Genomic DNA, 18,710 nt, shown 5'->3' on the forward strand with positions numbered 1-18,710 from the left:
TAACTTGAATATCAATGGAAAGAATAATCTTTCCCAGATAAAGATCCAGTACAACTCAAATATAGATTAGGAAGTGTTTTCTCATGATGAAACTAGAGATATATCCAGTGCTCTGGATTCATCCTATCTCCCCCCAGCCCCCTTACATGAAGCATCCAGATCCCTTCATTTTTCCCTAAGCGTAAGTCTCAATCAAACTTGCTCTGTGCCTTATTTTTTTAATACAGAGTCTCTGCAGATTAATCTGGTGGCTGAACTGAGCATCAACAGCTGCTCCTTATCCTTATCACAGTAACGACCGGCTAGCTGTTGCCTTCCACAGAATCCTGCGGGGACCTGAATTAATACTCGGCATAATTCCACACAATCCCAAGAATAAAATCTCATCCTGCTGCCAGGCCACTTGACTCGTGTGTTCCAAAAGGCTCTGGATGCCATCAGCAATCTCTGTAATCAGTCACTAAGCCCCTGCGCTGCTCAGTTCAACTGCTTCTTCAGAGCATTAAAAAAAAGAGCAGATCTGGGGTGCATTATGTGTCAAACGTATGTTTATCCTGTCCACTAATTAAAATGGGGTCGCTTAACATGACTTCCATATGCAGATACATGAATACACATGCAAACAAACAAACACACACACACACATGATTTTAGGATATCAGAGGTCATCCAAGATAGGTCTATGCTGCCTTCAAAAACTGAGCAGATGAAGGCATTATAGATGCCAAGATATTATGAAAACACTGAATTTGTACGGGCCATGATTTAGTTGTTTTTTCAAAATTTCTTTTACTTTTTGGCCTTGATTTTTGTTAGATTTGGACTTAAGGTTCCTTCAGTAGTCATTTTGCTAGTACTTATTAAACATCAAAACTATATAAAACATTGTCTGTATATAAAAATTTAAATACTGTAAAATCAAAACACTATAAAAAATAAATCCTTTAAATAACAGAAAAAGGAAAAAGTTCATTACAAGAGACATTATACATTAATTTGGCAGACATTTTGGTTAATCACAATGTACTGCAGTGTAAATTTCAAAATACTGGTAAACAGAAAAATTCTTTCAAATTATACAGTATACACTGTGCTCTATATTTACAGATTTTTACAGATTTGCATATGTGCATTAGACAGGTATATAATGTTATATGTGCAAGAGCAAGCATGCTATATATGTGACCTAAATGTATGTCTCCTGCTCAAGAAGAAGTGAAAATGAGAGTGTGGCTTTGTGTCTCGTCTCTGCAGTGACATAATCAGAGTCCCAGATTTGTGAGCAACCAGATCCCTCCTGAGGCTTAGTGCTGTAAACAACTTGGATCAGGCCACAGATTTAAGAACATGTACCACTTGCACTTGGTACTTTTGGTCAAAGAAGATTAGACATGACAATTTTTAATTTGTTTCTGAATCCGTTTTATAAGACGATAATGCCTCAAGGATCTTTTTATAGCAGAGGATCTGATATTCTTATAAGAGGAAGCCAAATCGGGGTTTGAGCAATCAGAGATGAGAACCACAAGAGATGAGGATCATAGGAATCACTGGCACTTTACAAATTAAACTGGTGAAAACTGAGAGTCCTTCAACAATGCTGTTGTTTCTCAAATTAAACTTAAATCTGCACCACACATAAATAAATACACCATCACACTGGTTTGCAGCACAAACACAAAATGTATGGTTGTGTGTGTGTGTGTGTGTGTGTGCGCGCGCTGTATGTATATATATATATATATATATATAAAAAACTTTTAATAATAATAATATTATTATATACTGTACTATATCACTATTTACACACACATTATATATCATTAAAATAAAAAATATTTTTTATAATATGTAAATTTGTAAATTGTAAATTATATTTACATTTGTATTAATATATAAAATGTATAATATATAATTCATTAATATATAAATATAAACTATATAAAAACATTTGACATTTTTTGGTTTTGGCCACTATACCATATCTAATGGATATTCAAACACATATAAACACACACACTTTGGACTGCTCAGCTTTCTGATGTGAAAGAACAGAATTCCACCATGAATGCATGGACAGAGAGCATGATCTGCAGAAGTGTGGCTTTAGTCCATGATAGCTATCTTGTAAACTTGAATCCCTGACCCATGCAGACAGAATTATTCAGGCCTGGCATGTATTTAATATTTTCTTATCCTGCATGAGCAGGAGGTGACATCCGATGAGTTTTTCATTAATTCATTAAGACTGGGCTTAATCGCTCTATAAACGGGAATAACACAAAATGTCAATGGCAATATTAATCATATTTCTGCATGGATAAGGCAAGGAGAATAATCTTGGTGTGACACGAATGTAATCCCAGCTCTAGCACACTGTCTGTGAGGTTCTAAAGCCCACACATGCACAAAAAACCACCTAAATGCTGTGCAACAATTAAACTCCACTAACAAGAAAAAATAGTGTATGTCAGACCATTCAAATATGAGTTGGAATTATAAATATGGGTTTCAAAATAAATAGTGATCTGTATGCTTAATTAGTCCCCAGCCTGAATGAAAGGAATGATCGCTCTTTAACTCACCCATTTGACTACGTTATAAGGCCTGCAACAAACATAATTCATATATCGAATAAAAGGGCCCAATCTGACAAAACATCTCACCGTGAGTCATAATATCTGGGGTACTTCTGAATGGCTTTTTTTGGGGGGGGGGGCGGGGGGTTTTCACCACTGCCTGTCAACCAAATACAACTGAAGAGACGTTTAACCTTGCCATTTTGCACCAGAAGAAAAAAAAACTACAGCTCCGGTGTAGATTTTTCCATTAGAATGATGTGTGTGTGTGTGTGTGTGTGTGTGTGTGTGATCAAAAGGGTTTTTCAAGCATCATAACAATAAAAGTTTAATATAGCTTTATTTTTCCCCATACATTAAAAAGTGCCCTATTTGATTTTAGTTTTTTTTTCTAAGCAAAAAAGAATGACTATCATACATTTGAACATGATTTACAGAAGACACCAACTAAAATGTCATTCAGTATAACAACAATATAATAATCATCTTTTCAGGCATATTTAAAACCAGAATCATTAGATGACATTAAAAGACATTAAGGATCATAGCAGCCCCGCTATGTGATTAAATCTTTACTGATCTTTGCATATTTCCATCAAACCTCGAGGTTTTACCCATTTGTCAGCAAGAAGTTTTTAATAATTTAAAATATAATAAAACTTAATATGACCACTTTCCTTTTATTTACAGTATATATATATATATATATATATATATATATATATATATATATATATATATATATATATATATGCATGCATGGTGCTGTAACAGGCACTGTTTTGCAGTGAGGAGCGGCACACTCTTGTGCTGTTTCATTACCCATTTATTATGCAAATGAAGCCTGGCTTCTTTCTACTGCCAGAACAATGAAAGCGGGCACAGAGTGAGGCAACATGTGGGTCATGCTGGGTTATAAAGCTCTCGTTTTTGTTTGCTGTTTGGCATGGTCTTGCTCTATCAGAGGGTCATTAAACAGTGAAGTGGGACATGCTGGAGCTCCACCGCTGAGTGAGATGAACGAACCGCTGGAGCTCTGCCCAGGTGGTTTGTTTGGATGGTTAGAGATCACTCAATTAGTGCACGTAGAATTTCATTTATAACGGTCCTGAATTTAGTCAAAGAGCGGCATCCAGCGCTCTGTACACGACCCTCTGAGCTGAGTGGTTGACGGTGCATGTTCCTGACATCCGGAGGTGGCAGAATAGGCACAGATGCTATTAACCCTCAGACTCCTCAGAAATGCCCATTGCTGTGTCTGCACACAAACTCCCCCACACAAACACGCCCAGCGAGGCACATTAAACAGGGGTGACAGGTCTGCTGGTTAGCAGCCAGGTTAATGGCAATGCCTAGGCTCTATGAGTGTGTGAAATACTCAAAAGGTTGTCCCATTACTTTCTAGGTGATCATTTATCTACTTACTAAAGATTTTTGAGGTTACATGTCATTTGGTTAGCCCTAAAACAGCTTATTTAATGCAATTATTAGCAAATTATTTGAAAATAAGCAAAGAGACACACTCGTTTAAAGTATTTGAAGGGTGTCTTTAAAGGGAAAGTCCCCCCAAAAATTTAAATTCTGTCATGTACTCATCCTAATGTTGTTCCAAACCTTTATGACCTTCTATCTTCTGTGGAACACAAAAGAAGATATTTTGAAGATTGTCGGTAGCCATAGTTTTGGCTCCCATTCACTTCCGTTATATATATTTTTTAAAAGTGAATGGGAATCGAAACTTTTACCAACATTCTTCAAAATATCTTCTATTGTTTCCACAGAAGATAGAAGGTCATACAGGTTTGGAACGACATCATGATCAGTAAATAATAAAAGATTTTTCATTTTGGGGTGGACTATGCCTTTAAGAAGTTATATATGATTCACTGATTATAAATACATAGCTAAAAAAAAAAAAAAAAAACTATGTGCTCACGTGATGTGAAATCCTCAGTAGAGCTGAAGATCTTTGCCCGAACCCGACGGGACCCGATGGGACCCGACGGGTTCGGTCAGGTTCGGGCTTAATTTATATAATCTTAAAGCCTGGAACACACCAAGCCGACGGTCGGCCGTCGGGCAGTTTTTGTGCGTCGGCTGATTAAGGTTCCTCAGTGTGTTCCGCACCGTCAGCTGAAATTGGTCCTCGTCGGCTTTTCTTCTGTCGATTCGACATGTTGAATCTGCGTCGGGCCGTCGGTGAAAGAGGGAACTCTGATTGGCTGTTCAGCTTAGTGAACGAGTCAGTGGACGAGAATAATAGCAAAACAGCGAGCAAAGTCAAAATGGTACAGATAGAGGCTGTTCTAATATAATATAGTTCGTCGGCGTCGGCTTGGTGTGTTCCAGGCTTTACGTGGGCTCGGGCTTGCGCTCAGGTCATGTAATGTTTGTAGGTTAGCGCTAGAAAGATGCGAAAATGGAGAAAGGTGCAAAAATGGAAGCTTAGTAGGTGTAACGGAGGCTTGCCTCTGGCGATTACGTGTGTACCAGCAACTAAAGCAAAGTCTGAGGTGTGGAAAAGTTTTGACCATGTTTATAATGAAAATAATGAGTGAATAATGACGCACCATCAGTGAGCGCAGGAACGCGCTGAAGACACCTACAGTGGATTCAATCATTTTCCTCCACAAAAACATGTAGGCTTAGCCTAATCTCTGTGAGTAGCTAAAGGTTTTTCAATTGATAACTATATATTCATTGAGTCTTAAATGCATAATGTGGACTGAGTATTTACGCTAATGTTGGCATTATTCTTTTATTAAATGTCAGCTGCTAGTGGCGAAGCAAATCCGGCGGAGCCTTTATCTTAATTTCGTTATTGCCAAATACCCATCTTAATTAAAAATTGATCTTAATTTTATTTGTTAAAAAAGACTCGTTTTTATTGGTGCGTTGGTCTATTTATAGGCTAAATGAGCCTATGCTTATTTGTTAAGATGTCACAGAGGACTTATTTTATTTCTTTATTCCAACTTCCAAGTGGTGTGGTCTACATTAGTTATGAATATGTTAAAACATATATAAATGACTCATTCTTGACAAAAGGCAAAAGAGCTGCGTGTACGCACAGTTGAATAATGTCGGGCTGTAAACGGGTTCGGGCTTTTAATAAGCTGTCAATCAAAATGTACTTGTCTGACTTGTCGGGCTCGAGCCGAAACCTGTCGGGCTCGTGTCCTGTCGGGCCTAACTTTTACGCCGCCTTCACACTGGCAGTTGAAATCAGCTCCGTAATACGCAATACGCCCCCAGTGGACGTCGTACACAACGGTGAAAAGTGTCGGAAGCCTCGGAACCGAGTAGAACAAAAATGGCGGAAAGGTTGGAAAGGCTGATTCTGGCTGTTTCAGAATGTAGAATTCTTTATGATCTCTCGGATGAGGGTTATAGAGATACGAATAGGAAGTCTGCTGCGTGGAGGAAAGTTGCCGAGGAGGTGGACATGTCAGGTCGGCTAATAATAGTGGTATAATGTGAATAGTTCAATGTATGTGTTGCTATGTGTTGCTATGGAAAATGAATAGCCTAAAGTAAAAAAAAAAAAACTATTTGTGTAGTGTTCAATATTGTTGTTGATATAGATGCACGGATGGGGTATTATTTCATCCTCTTGTCAACCGCATCACAAATCCGCTGATTGTTTTGCGGTCTATGAATGATGCGGTGGTCTGCTGATGCGATATTTGATTAGTTATTAAACACATGCGATTTGGTTGATGAAAACATTTGTTAAAATTAAGATACAATATATACAAAACGAAATAATGATGTGATCTATGTGTAATATCAAGGAGATAAAGACAAACTAGAAACTCACCTTAGACAGATGGCTAGGCGTTCTGCCGGAGAAATACATCTCCGAAGCCGGGTGTTGATCCTCTTGATCCGTGGACCAATACGGTGGAGGATGTCATCAAACTGACAGCGCGACACCCTGAAATACTCCCTGAAATCCTCACCGTTGTTCAGACGCAGCTCACCCACCAGGCGGTGAAACTCCCCGTACTGATACCTCTCTGCCAGGTAGTATTTTACCCACATGGATCTCTTTTTTTTTGCTTCTCCAGTATAGGAGAGCAACAGCAAGAGCATTGACAAGTCTACGATTAGCCATAATATAATTTTCTGGCTGTATGTGAATGAGCGGGAAAATGGCCACAACATTGAATTGTACAATATTTAAATATTTAATTATTTAATTGTATTAACTGCATAAATTACGTTATAAAATCATTAAAATGAAAAAATGACATGACAACTTGTCGTTATAAAATCGTTATTTATTTTATTAAAAGTTAAGAATTCAGGTTTGTTTATCAGTACCATAGCAACGCCAACTTCCGCTGGAATTGTCGGATAGGAACCGTCCGTAGCCTTTCGCAAGAGTTAAATTTTTTGAACGCATCCGGATGGCCAACGGACACGATTTTTTTCGCACCGCACTCGTTCGCACCTGGTTCGGACCCATTCGCATGCGGTCTGCGAATCTCCATAGAAAATGAATGACTTCCGGTCGTTTCGCTGCCGTATCGGAGCTGATTTCAACTGCCAGTGTGAAGGTGGCGTTAAGCCGCCTTTCCACTGTCTCCGACGAACGACAAGCGACAGACCGGAAGTCATTCATTTCCAATGGAAAGTAATGCGGGAGCTGCGTGGAGTTCCGATCACATGCCTATGCGGAAATTTCGGATCTGATTTGAGCCTCGGATACGTTCAAATATTTGAACTTCTGCGACTAGACCATATGCGAATGCCCGACCGGATGTGATGTATTCTAATCAAAACTATCGGTGAGAGGTCAGAATTACCAATATTTTGTTAACATTAACATTATCCTTTTTGGATAATTGCTATTTCTGTAAAATGGTGGTTTATAAAACTTATGGCAGAAATAATTATTTAATAATTATTAAACCATTATTTACGTTGATTAGCCCCATGAAACCTACTGTTTTTATTTTGGGGGTCACCTGATTTGTGACGATGCATTCATAAATTAACTATGTTCATTAAAATTATTAATTTTACCATGGTGAATATGCCAAGGTAACGGTTGCTGCACGACCAGTTTGAAAGTTCTGCGCGACTGCCGCTAGAGGGAGAAATGCGACAATCGTGTCCGAATGTCGTGTGCAGTGGAAAGGCGGCTTTACACTGGCAGTTGAAATCAGCTCCGATACGGCTACGAAACGACCGGAAGTCATTCATTTCCTGTGGAGATTCGCAGACCACATGCGAATGGACGAACCGGGTACGAACGAGTGCGGTGCGAAAAAAATCGTTTTCGTTGGTCATCCGGATGCGTTCAAAGAATTGAACTCTTGCGAAAGGCTACGGACGGTTCCTATCCGACAATTCCAGTGGAAGTTGGTGTTGCTATGGTACTGATAAACAAACCTGAATTCATAACTTTTAATAAAATAAATAATGATTTTATAACGATAAGTTGTCATGTCATTTTTTCATTTTTATGATTTTCTAACATTATAAGGGCAGTTAATACAATTAAAATGAATCATTAAATATTGTGGCCCCCGCTCTCAGACACACTCGGTCTCTCTCGCTCGAGTGCAGGGTTGTTGCAGCCCTATATACCACTATATCACATTTAGCTGACCTGACATGCACAATTGTTCTAATCTCTCCGGCATTTTTCTTCTACTCGCTTCCGAGGCTTTCCGATGCTTTTCAGCGGTGTGGTACGACGTCCACTGGGGGAGTATAGCGTATTACGGAGCTGATTTCAACTGCCAGTGTGAAGGCGGCGTAATTAAGGCCCGATTACAGCTCTAAAGCCTGTCTCACACTACAGGAGTTTTAAAATAATAACCGATTTTGAAATCTGGTTGCAGCACACACATGAGGAGAATCTTTGCAGATTATCTTCCCTAAAATATTAAACATGCACACACTACAAGATTTGAACATTGTGGCACATCACACACTGCAAGATATTATTAAGATTATCATGCCACAGGGAGCGCCTCACGTGATCTTACGCAGCAGATCGTCACTGAATCTTTTTTTTTTTAGCGCGGTAGCTTTGTGCACTCACCAGGTGCATTCATACTGAGGCGATTTCACTCCAGCGATTCTCTTTCTCCTTACAGTTGTGATGCATTTTTGCCCCATTATAAAGACAGTTGTGCTACTACAAAATGTCAAGAAACAGTTTCCTCTATCTCCACTATCCAAAGAAGCCACACATCAGCTGTTTTGCGGTTTTGCGCTTTGGCTGTGAAAGTACTGACATAATCATATAGCCATCATCATCCCGATTTAAATCCTAAATATCAAACATGTTTGATTATAATCGGGGCTGCCCCGATTTGTGTGCGAGCAGATCGGGAGGTGCGAGATTCGATCGGTGAACGCCTCATATTACCAGATAATCCCCGCCGAACATCGGGACAGATTCGAGGTGCTCGCAAGATGCTTGCTCCGATTCTCGGAAGGGGGAAATCGGGGCTAAATCGGGCTAAAAATCCTGTAGTGTGAGCCAGGCTTAATCCTCAGATGAGTCTTTGCCTCCACAATAATTGTTGCTATTCATACATACTCCTGAAGGGGGCAGAAGTGAACAAAAACTGTCTGTGGAAACCACTAAAACAAAGAGGCCTTCGCATCCTATCACACTAAATAAGTGGTTGACTTGGAGAAAGAGTTACAAGGACTGGCTTTTCAGCTAATGATCAGTGAAAGGAGGTGCCTGACCCTCAGAATCCTGATATGCAATTTATTAAATTAAATTAAATGAATACAAATAATAAATATATGAATTAAACTATGCCTGAATGAATACAAATTTAGCCTATATTTAGCTACTGTGCAGTGGAGGATAACTTGTTTTGAAATGTTGGTTTGCATGTATTGATGGAATTATATTTCCTTACAATTAACAAGCAGTATTTAAGGGTTTTCATATACTCTTCATACAATTTGTGTAAAAACTCAGAAAATGTATTGAGATTAATTACTAATTATTGTTAATTTTGTTATTAAAGTATGTTATATCATAATCTTTTAGAATGTTTACTGGGGAAAATCATACACTAACAAAAGCAAAACATGGACTGCAGCTAAAAAGTTTATTAATAATTATATATATTTTTTACTCCAACTACAATTTAGTATAAATTCAATTGATTATAAATAATGGCACTGATGTATTATTTAAATTGCTGATTAAGCTAAATTGTGGAAAGTGCCCATTATGCACCAAAACCATTCTGTACTTTGCTGGAGGCCTGGTTTCAGTAAGGTGGGCAACACGACTCACAAGGTGGGCTGGAAAATTGAGGCAGAGGGTGGGAGGTGGTTGACAGGGTGGGCCAAGATCATAATGAGGCTGGGCAGGCCGACCCAGACCCCCCTGTGGAACAAGGCCTGCTTTGCTGGTGACACATGCGCATGCTTTTGAGTATATATTAAGACGGCAGTATTAGGACACAATGCTATATCATATGCATGAATACATCACCATGAAGTTAAAATTATTACTTAAAAAATGATTTAATAATCACATGAAAAGTTAACTATGTAAAGCCTACTGTAGCTTTTAAAATGCACATCTCTAAGGCCTCTAAATTATCAACATGATCAAAATCTTACAATCTTGACTGCATTCTACTTTCTTGACAATCTTCTACAACCCCTTATTTTATTTTATTTTATTTTTTGCCATTTAGCTTAACTTGATTATTCATTTTATTTTATTACTTTTTGAAAATCATGTTAAAATTTGAGTATCACGTTTAAAATGGCAGAGCTTTGACCATAACAAATTTAAATGTCATATTATTATGAGATATTATTGGAAGATATAGAGTGACAAGATAGATATAGCCTATATTAATATAATACTAAATTAATATTAATGCATTTGATGTATGTAGTCTGCTATACTGTTATAAAATATAGTGTTATAAAAATGTTATATTTAAATTCATTAATTTATATGTTCATATTTATATGATATATCAGCAACTGCATCAAATTGCATTTTTCTGTTCAGTTTGGGCCTCTGAATAAAATTAAGGTGTTTATTCCTCCTTGAGTATGAGCTTCATATTCTCCTATTTTTAAGTGTATGAGACATAAAAGAAATATATAGAATATAAAACTCAACAAAAAACACATACACTGTATGTACTTTTAAATTAAAATTACAATTACATTTTTTATTTCTTTAAAGTTTAAAGTTTTAGATAGAAATAGGAAAAAAATGACTTTGTAAAGAGGATTATATTCTTTAAATCGCTTCAGTTAATTATTTTTGATTATTTTACAAGAACTATTTTATACCAGTTTAAATGAAATCAGCAAACTAACCATTAACTGTTCCATCAGTATTCAAGAGTAAAATTTGTTCATCATACACGCCTCAAGGAGACCGGAGATGCCAAAGGGTAAGGAGTGAGATCAACCATACACTCATCACAATTTTCTGTAAAGTTGCTTTGCAACGATTTGTATTGTAAAAAGCGCTATACAAATAAACTTGAATTGAATTGAATTGAATCACATCACTGGTCCACTGATTCACACCATTAAGTGCGTCTGGGCCCCACAAGCACACCCGAGAACAAGGCCTTCACACTCAGGGCCTCGCCTGAAGACAATCCATAAAGGGTGCTGAATATAAGCCCAGAGCTTTTGTCACACAGAAACCAATGCATATGCAGCAGGGTTTTAGGCTAAGGCTTTGGTCCGCATCTTGTTCAGAATGTGAAAAATTTTAATGTGTTTCCATGAATCCTGGTTCATACTCTGTTTCAGTACTTCAGGAAGAGAGAAGCCTGCTAAACACCGACCTCTGCTGCTTTAAAATTATGGTGTTTGAATATTCAACCTGCACTGAATAAAAGATGAATTTGCTTTTAAATGCTGTGGTGCTGCTAAAATGTTTAAGGGGGAAAGGGGATCTGGAAAGCTTGATTTAACAGGCAGTAATACAGAACATGCCCCTTCCATATCTCTGCCATCCATTCATCCTTAAGTTAAAGGAAAGTAGACTGACCCTGACCTTTAAACCCTTGAATCAAGCTGTTGTTTTCTTCCCGGACACTCCACATACAAGTAATTTCCTTCTCGGTTTAGCACAGTGGAGAGAAGATATGGCACAAGGTTGAATGAGAAAGAGGCTTTCACAAGGACAAGGCATGTAAGAGCGTGAAGAAAACAGCCTGTCGTGGCAGAAAACATTCAGATGTGGCCAGAAACAAAGGCAGGCTGGTGATTGTTGGCTATCTGTGTGCATGCTCTGTGTCACAAGTGATGAAATAAACTAGCCTGTCTGACTAAAGCCTCTAGCTTGCTTTGTTCACTCATTTGACAGCTCATCAAAATGCAGTTACCTCTTGTGGTCTCTAAGCTCAGGCTGCCAACAGCACCTGTGGCAAGAGAAATTATAAAAACAAAAGACATGCTTAACAATGTGTGGACAGCGTGCTTATTGCAAAGTGAATCTCCTCAACGCATTCAAAATTCACAATGGATTAAATCAGACTATGAAGGAAAAAGTGAGGGTCAAATGGAATATGTGTACTGAAGTATCCTGTGTGATACAATGAAAAAGAAAACATTGGTGTAGAAACAGTTTTCACTCAGAAATTGCTAGTAAATTTGACAAACAATAATAACAAAAAAGGCAAGCAACACAATGAATGAAAGAAATAGCTCACCTAGAAATACACTTTTTTGAAAATCACCTTTCCCTCAGACCATCCAAGATTGGAATTTATCATAACATCACTTGCTCACCAATGGATCCTCTGCAGTGAATGGCTGCCGTCAGAATGAGAGTCCAAAGAGCTGATAAAAACATCACAATAATCTGCAAGTAATCCACATGAATCCAGTCCATCACTGAATGTATTTTGATGCAAAAAGCTGTGTGTTTATAAGAAACAAATCAATCATTAAAAAACAAGACGCTTTTAACTGTTGCTTTCAACTAAAATAAAAGTCCTCATAATATTACTTTCTCTAGTGAAAAGGTCATCTTGTCAGAATCAAGAAAAAAATTCCTTAACGGTGGATTTGTTTCATATAAGCACTTTTTTAAGACATAAATGTCTGTTTGGACTCTCTTTCTGACGGCACCTATTCACAGAAGAGGATCCACTGGTGAGCAAGTGATGTAATACAATTTTTTCCCCAAAACTGTTCCGATAGAGAAACAAACCCGTCTACATCTTGGATAGCCTGAGTATGAGTAAATTTTCAAAAATGATAATTTTGGGATGAACTTTTGTTTTAAAAATCAAATTTTGAATTGAAAAACTGAAATAGTATTTTCTTGTCAAACATGCTATATATATATATATATATATATAGAATGCCACTCATTCATAGTGACAAAAGTCAGAAAAGGATTTGACTGCCTGTACAAATTACACCATCTCCATGTACACACACACACACACACACACACACACACACACACACACACACACACAGTAATGCATTATTATTCATGCATACTAAATGCATTAATGCAGATATTCACAAATATTTAAATATGCTCTTGCTTCCAGACAAAACTGTGCAGTCAGCAACAGCTGCATGATGTCACCAGTAATAATGATCTAGCTCCTTCAGAGGAGTGCTTGAACATGCTTTTATATGCTGCTATTTATTGAACTGCACAGCTTGTTATGATTAATAGTTTGTTGCATCATTTGTGGTTACTAAAAACCTATGTTTTGACTCATAGTCGTGACCAGGCTCTGGGTATTTTCCTTTGTCAAGCCTGTATACAGTAAAGTACTGACACTGCAAAAAAAAGTATTTTCTTCCTCAGTATTTTTGTCGTTTTCCAGTACAAACACCTAAATACTAAAACAAGATACAGTTATTTGTAAAGCAAAATTACAAGATTACAAGTCATGTTTCTGGAATACATCTAAATTAAGTGAATTTACACTTAAAACAAGAAAAGAAAAAAAAGTCTGCCATTTAGGTAAGAAAAATACTCTTGTTTTCGACAGACATTTTTTCTTGTTTTCAGCATCAAGTCGTTTAAGGAGCTCCATAGAAAACAAGTTATACATAGGTAATTTTGCTTCTCAGGTTAATGTATCTTGATTTAAAAATATTAAGTCTTTTGTGTTGGAAAACAACAAGAATACTGAGGAAGAAAGCATTTTTGGAGTAAAGTATAACGGCTGCCCATGACCACTTGATGGTGCTGTCAAGCAGACAATCGTGGTCTGTCCTTTCAAAGGTTGATAAAAGATTCATAAAACAACATAGGGACACCTACTACTGTTAACCATTCAGCTCTCAAGACATAAAGGCACCTGTGTTTCTGTGTCTCTGGTTGGTTAACCACAGTTTAATGTGGACACACAGCAGGCCAGGGGTTTCCAATCCTGCTCCTGGAGGGCCACCGTCCTGCAGAGTTTAACACCAAATGCACACCTGAACCAGCTAATCAAGTTCTTACTAGGCATACTAGAAACTTCCAGACTAGTATGTTGAGGCAATTTGTCGCTAAAATCTGCACGAAGGTTGAAAAAGAATGCATGGGATCTGGAGAAAGATCAAAAGGAAATAAGACACTGTTTTTGGTTATATGTACCTTGGACTCATGGCTCCTTATTCTAGGATTGACATACAACAACCTGACACTTGCGCCATATGGCATTCATCTTGTTCAAATGCTGCTATTTACAGGACAAAAAATGGATTTTACTTAGTTGGATCAAGAATAAACCCTCTTTGATTTGTTTGATAAAAGCTTCAAAATGCTTCCATTTGAGAGAACCCGTGCTTGACTAAAAGGGAATGTAAATATGTTCAGATGTATTTGGTCAGCTTTTTTTCTGTATATGCCTAGACGGTATATTTTAAAGGTCAAACAAATCTGTGCAATGCAAAACACAAATGTGCCACGTGAGGAAAATTGGTTTATTTTGATTTGATTTGAGAACTTTACTTTTTACTGTTGAAAATCAACAACAACAAAAAAAGAACAATTAAAAAAAATCCATGACTATTAAGTACACAAACTTTATTTACTTATTTAAACAAACACAATACCTTATTCTTAATTAATAAATAAATACACTACATATTACTAACCAAGCGTTATATCACTAAGCTAATGTTGGCTTATTACTGTAAAGTTAATTAAAAACACGTCGCCCCAACAGTGACTCTCAGCATGACAAACTTAGTTTTGCACGTAATATAACTACTGTTCAAGAGTCTTGACGGTAAATGACAAGACGAAAGCCAATCAAATCGTGGGATTGGCCATCTGTAGGTTTAGCTGTCAGCAAAATAATCCAATTAGCAAACACGCCTTGTGGAGCTTTGGCCAATCATCGAGCCACTTGAAGAGACTATCCCTCCCCTCCACCAAGACGCACAAGTCTCTGAACCGAAGGATATCTCGGCCTCCCTACAGAAGCTGACTATTCGGATCTATGTAATGATTTATCCCACACCATGATCCCATACTGATACGAAATTTAGACATATTTAGTCAGTAAATCGACATATTTGTTCAAGGACATTGGTTGGCGTCAACCATGCGCAAAAATTCACGCTATCAAAGCAGAGAATCGCCGTAAACGGAATGATCGCGTCTCACGTGAAGTCACCCTGATTGTTTGTTTTTAAAGAAAGCGACACGCATATCGGCTCCGAAAATATCCGCAACCAAGAGACCGAAGTGGGAACGAACGCTGACATCCGCAGTATATCTGGAAATGTGAGTATGGGGACGTGTGGGCCTCGGGTTTGTTCGACGAGAGCTCGTGCTAAGCTAACCAGCGCGAGCCTGCGCGTGATTTCATTGCTAAGTACGAGGCTTGTTGTGTAACGAGCGAGCAGACACACAAGAGCGGCTATAACGATACTAGACTGACATTAACGACCACTTTCCGTTGGGATACAACAAAACACATTTGTTGTTGTTATTGTCTGTAAATTCCGAGGTTTAACGCTTTTGTTTGTCCGGTAGCAGCGACAGACAAACAAGCGCGCGTCAAAAATAATCCCATCGGCTCGTGCTCACTGTTAGTACGAATTCATTGCATTATGTAATCACCTCGGGTCCTGTCAGCTCTCCTTCTGATTCTCTGACATGGTTAAAGCTTTTCTCACTCTCTTTTAACGCTCCATTTGTTCTTTTACCATACATTGTGCTGCCTTACATTTTTACCCTTGGTTTTATGCTTACCACAGTTGGTTGCTTTTGCCTCTTTGGGTGTTTGCAAGTAAGGCCTGCGATTCATGCTGAAATTGTGTCGTTTTATCATCTGATGTCTTGCAAGGCCTCCTAATTTATATTGATTTCTTTTTTTTTGTGCAGCTAATTGTTTTGCTTTAATGCAACAAAATGTGATTAATACGTAACTGTAAAATGACTGCTGACTTTAGGATTAGCAAAAAATGGAATTGATGGGGAGTATAAATTTGGAGTCCTTCATAATGTGTAATACTTTGACATTATATATCTGGCTTAAAAAGATGAATGGTGGCCGAGAAGTTCATGTCTTATGTTCTTTCATTACCTGATTTTTTTTAGTGCATATTCATGTTCACTTTACCTCTGATACAGTTTGTAGAAGTGTCGGACTAATTTCTGGCTACGAGGTTGTCAAATCTTAATTTCACTTTTTATATATTACTGCAGTGGCATCTAGTTTCTTTTGCAAGTGATGTTTCATATAGACAGCGTTTTTTTTTTTTTTTTTTTTTTTTTTTTTTAAGCGATCTAAGAATTGACTTGGCATTAGAGATAACTTTATGACTTCAGATTGTGTTCTCAGATACACTAATGTTCAATTTTGGGGTCAGATTTTTTTATTTATTCTTAAACAATGCTTTTATTGAACAAGCATGCAGTAAATTGATAAAAAGTGACAGTTTAATGTTAGAGTAACTCAAACTTTGGCACTGTGTTCATCTGCAGAGAGATTAGATGTCTGATTTTAACTGTAGATAAAGTGCTTTGGTCATCATTTGTTAACCGATCTGTACGACTGTAGACTGTAGTCATGACCAAATAACGACAGCAGTTAACTCTTTCTTTATCATGATTGAACACTGTGCGAAACTTTGACCCAGCTGCCGTTCAAATAGTGCTGAGTTTGCAGTTGTTGGATTGATGCTGATTGCTGAAGGATGGATTTGCATGAGTGGGGAGGTTGGAGGATTGACGGTGTAAGAAAAACAGATGAGGGGACCCCTTTGTTTGCTCAGTGGCTTCCTTAAAGTCCGTCCAGATTTGTGACCGGCACAGAAGTATTGGCAGAAACTGAAGCACAAGACTGCCATGCAGATCTCTTGTGATGGCAATGGAATGGCTTGTACTGTGGGAAAATGTTTTGGCCACTGAAGCTGAACGCTTGTGCAAGTTAGTTAATGTGAAAATTAAAATTCTGTCATTTACTTACACTTTTTTTACAAACCTGTATGACTGACTTCTGTGGAACACAAAAGAAGATATTTTGAATAACTGTTTGTGTCCATACGATAAGTCTGGTGTTGTTTTGCACCCCATTGACTTTCATTGTATGGACCAAAATAGTTCTTTAAAATATCGTCTTTTGTTTTCTGTAAACAGAAACGAAGTCATACGGGTTTGGATGTGTGTTTGACTTCATATTGGTTGGTGTCATTACATTACAGAAGACAAAAGTCATGGAAAAATATATTTAACAGCTAAGAATTGTTGTATACACCTTTTAAGTGTTGTCCTCATGATGGTTGGATTGAGGCTATTATGTAGATAATTTTAAAATGGCATTTAAATATGCATCATCATGATGACAGTCACTGGCATCGTCCTTCGGATGAGACGTTAAACCGAGGTCCTGACTCTCTGTGGTCAGTAAAAATCCCAGGATGTCTTTCGAAAAGAGTAGAGGTGTGACCTCGGCATCCTGGCCAAATTCGCCCATTGGCCTCTGACCATCATGGCCTCCTAACAATCCCCATATCTGCTGATTGGCTTCATCACTCTGTCTCCTCTCCACCAGTAAGCTGGTGTGTGGTGGGTGTTCTTGCGCAATATGGCTGCCGTCACATCATCCAGGTGGATGCTGCACACTGGTGGTGGATGAGGAGATACCCCCTGACAATGTAGAGTGCTTTGAGTGCCTAGAAAAGCGCTATATAAATGTAATTAGTGTTGTCATGGTACCAAAATTTCAGTATTCGATACCGATACCAGTGAAAATCCACGGTTCTCGGTACCAATTTCGGTACCAAAGCAAAACACAAAAATATGCTAATTAAAAAAAAAATTTTAGCACTAAAAATAAAACCAATGCCATTCTTTATACTTATTTACAATTGTGTTTAAAGTTTTTCTACAAGTTATATAATTATGAAAAACTGTAAACAAGTTTCACCCAAATTTAATTTGTCTCTTAATTTATGAAATTTAAACACATTTTATTTTTGGTAAATAAAGGGGATTTGCTATTAAAATTAAAACATGGAAGAAATATTGTGATTAATTTCTTTAAAAAATAAAGTTTTATAAAAAAAATTCAACAGTAGCAGCAGTATCACATACATTTTACTAAATAATAGTAATATTTCTAGCACAATGCCTTTTATGTAAAAATTAACTTTTAGGCCTAATGAATGCATATTTGTCATTTTAACTGAACTTAAGACTGGTGGTGATGCTTAAGATATTTCTGGTCATTGAGGGTTTCTGTAAAAAAAATAGTAATAGATCATATTAATTATTATTAAAAGATAATACTACTACTAATTCTACTATTATACTAATGTATATACAATGCACTATGAATTGATGAGCTGCTGGGTTCATGAATATTAATCACGGTGTCTGCGTTAGGTCGAACTGATTTGCTGAAATCAAAACCGGGACGGTACTATTCAGCGCCAGCCAATGAAATTGGCATTTGCGCATTAGCTCCGCCCACTACCGGAGAAACCGGTATGTCTTCTGCTTGTACGAAAATGAATATGAATAATTCTAAATGGACTCCATTATTTTGACAGGAGAAGACAACAAAGAATAGTTTACATATAGCGTGTCGATTCAGCGTGGTAAGACTCTCGCTCTCTCTCTCTTTGCATGTGTGAGAAACAGCGCTATCAGTAAAGCAACGGTGAGTCGTGCGCCTTCACAAA

General features: G+C 37.6%; 1 protein-coding gene across 5 annotated transcripts in view; it reads left to right on the plus strand.

Moving 5' to 3' along the window:
* The first annotated feature begins 14,883 nt into the window (after positions 1-14,883).
* The window catches only part of LOC132121500 (protein phosphatase 1B-like), a 45,168-nt gene continuing 41,341 nt past the window's right edge, over positions 14,884-18,710 (plus strand). For 3 of the 5 annotated variants that reach the window (XM_059530971.1, XM_059530970.1, XM_059530969.1), the window contains exon 1: positions 14,939-15,303. The gene's annotated coding sequence lies outside the window, so the exon portion shown is untranslated. Of the gene's footprint in view, positions 15,304-18,710 lie in introns of all 5 variants that reach the window. The other 2 variants (XM_059530967.1, XM_059530966.1) reach the window with 2 other exon arrangements.

The sequence above is a fragment of the Carassius carassius genome, chromosome 39, assembly GCF_963082965.1.
Source record: "Carassius carassius chromosome 39, fCarCar2.1, whole genome shotgun sequence".
NCBI lineage: Eukaryota > Metazoa > Chordata > Actinopteri > Cypriniformes > Cyprinidae > Carassius > Carassius carassius.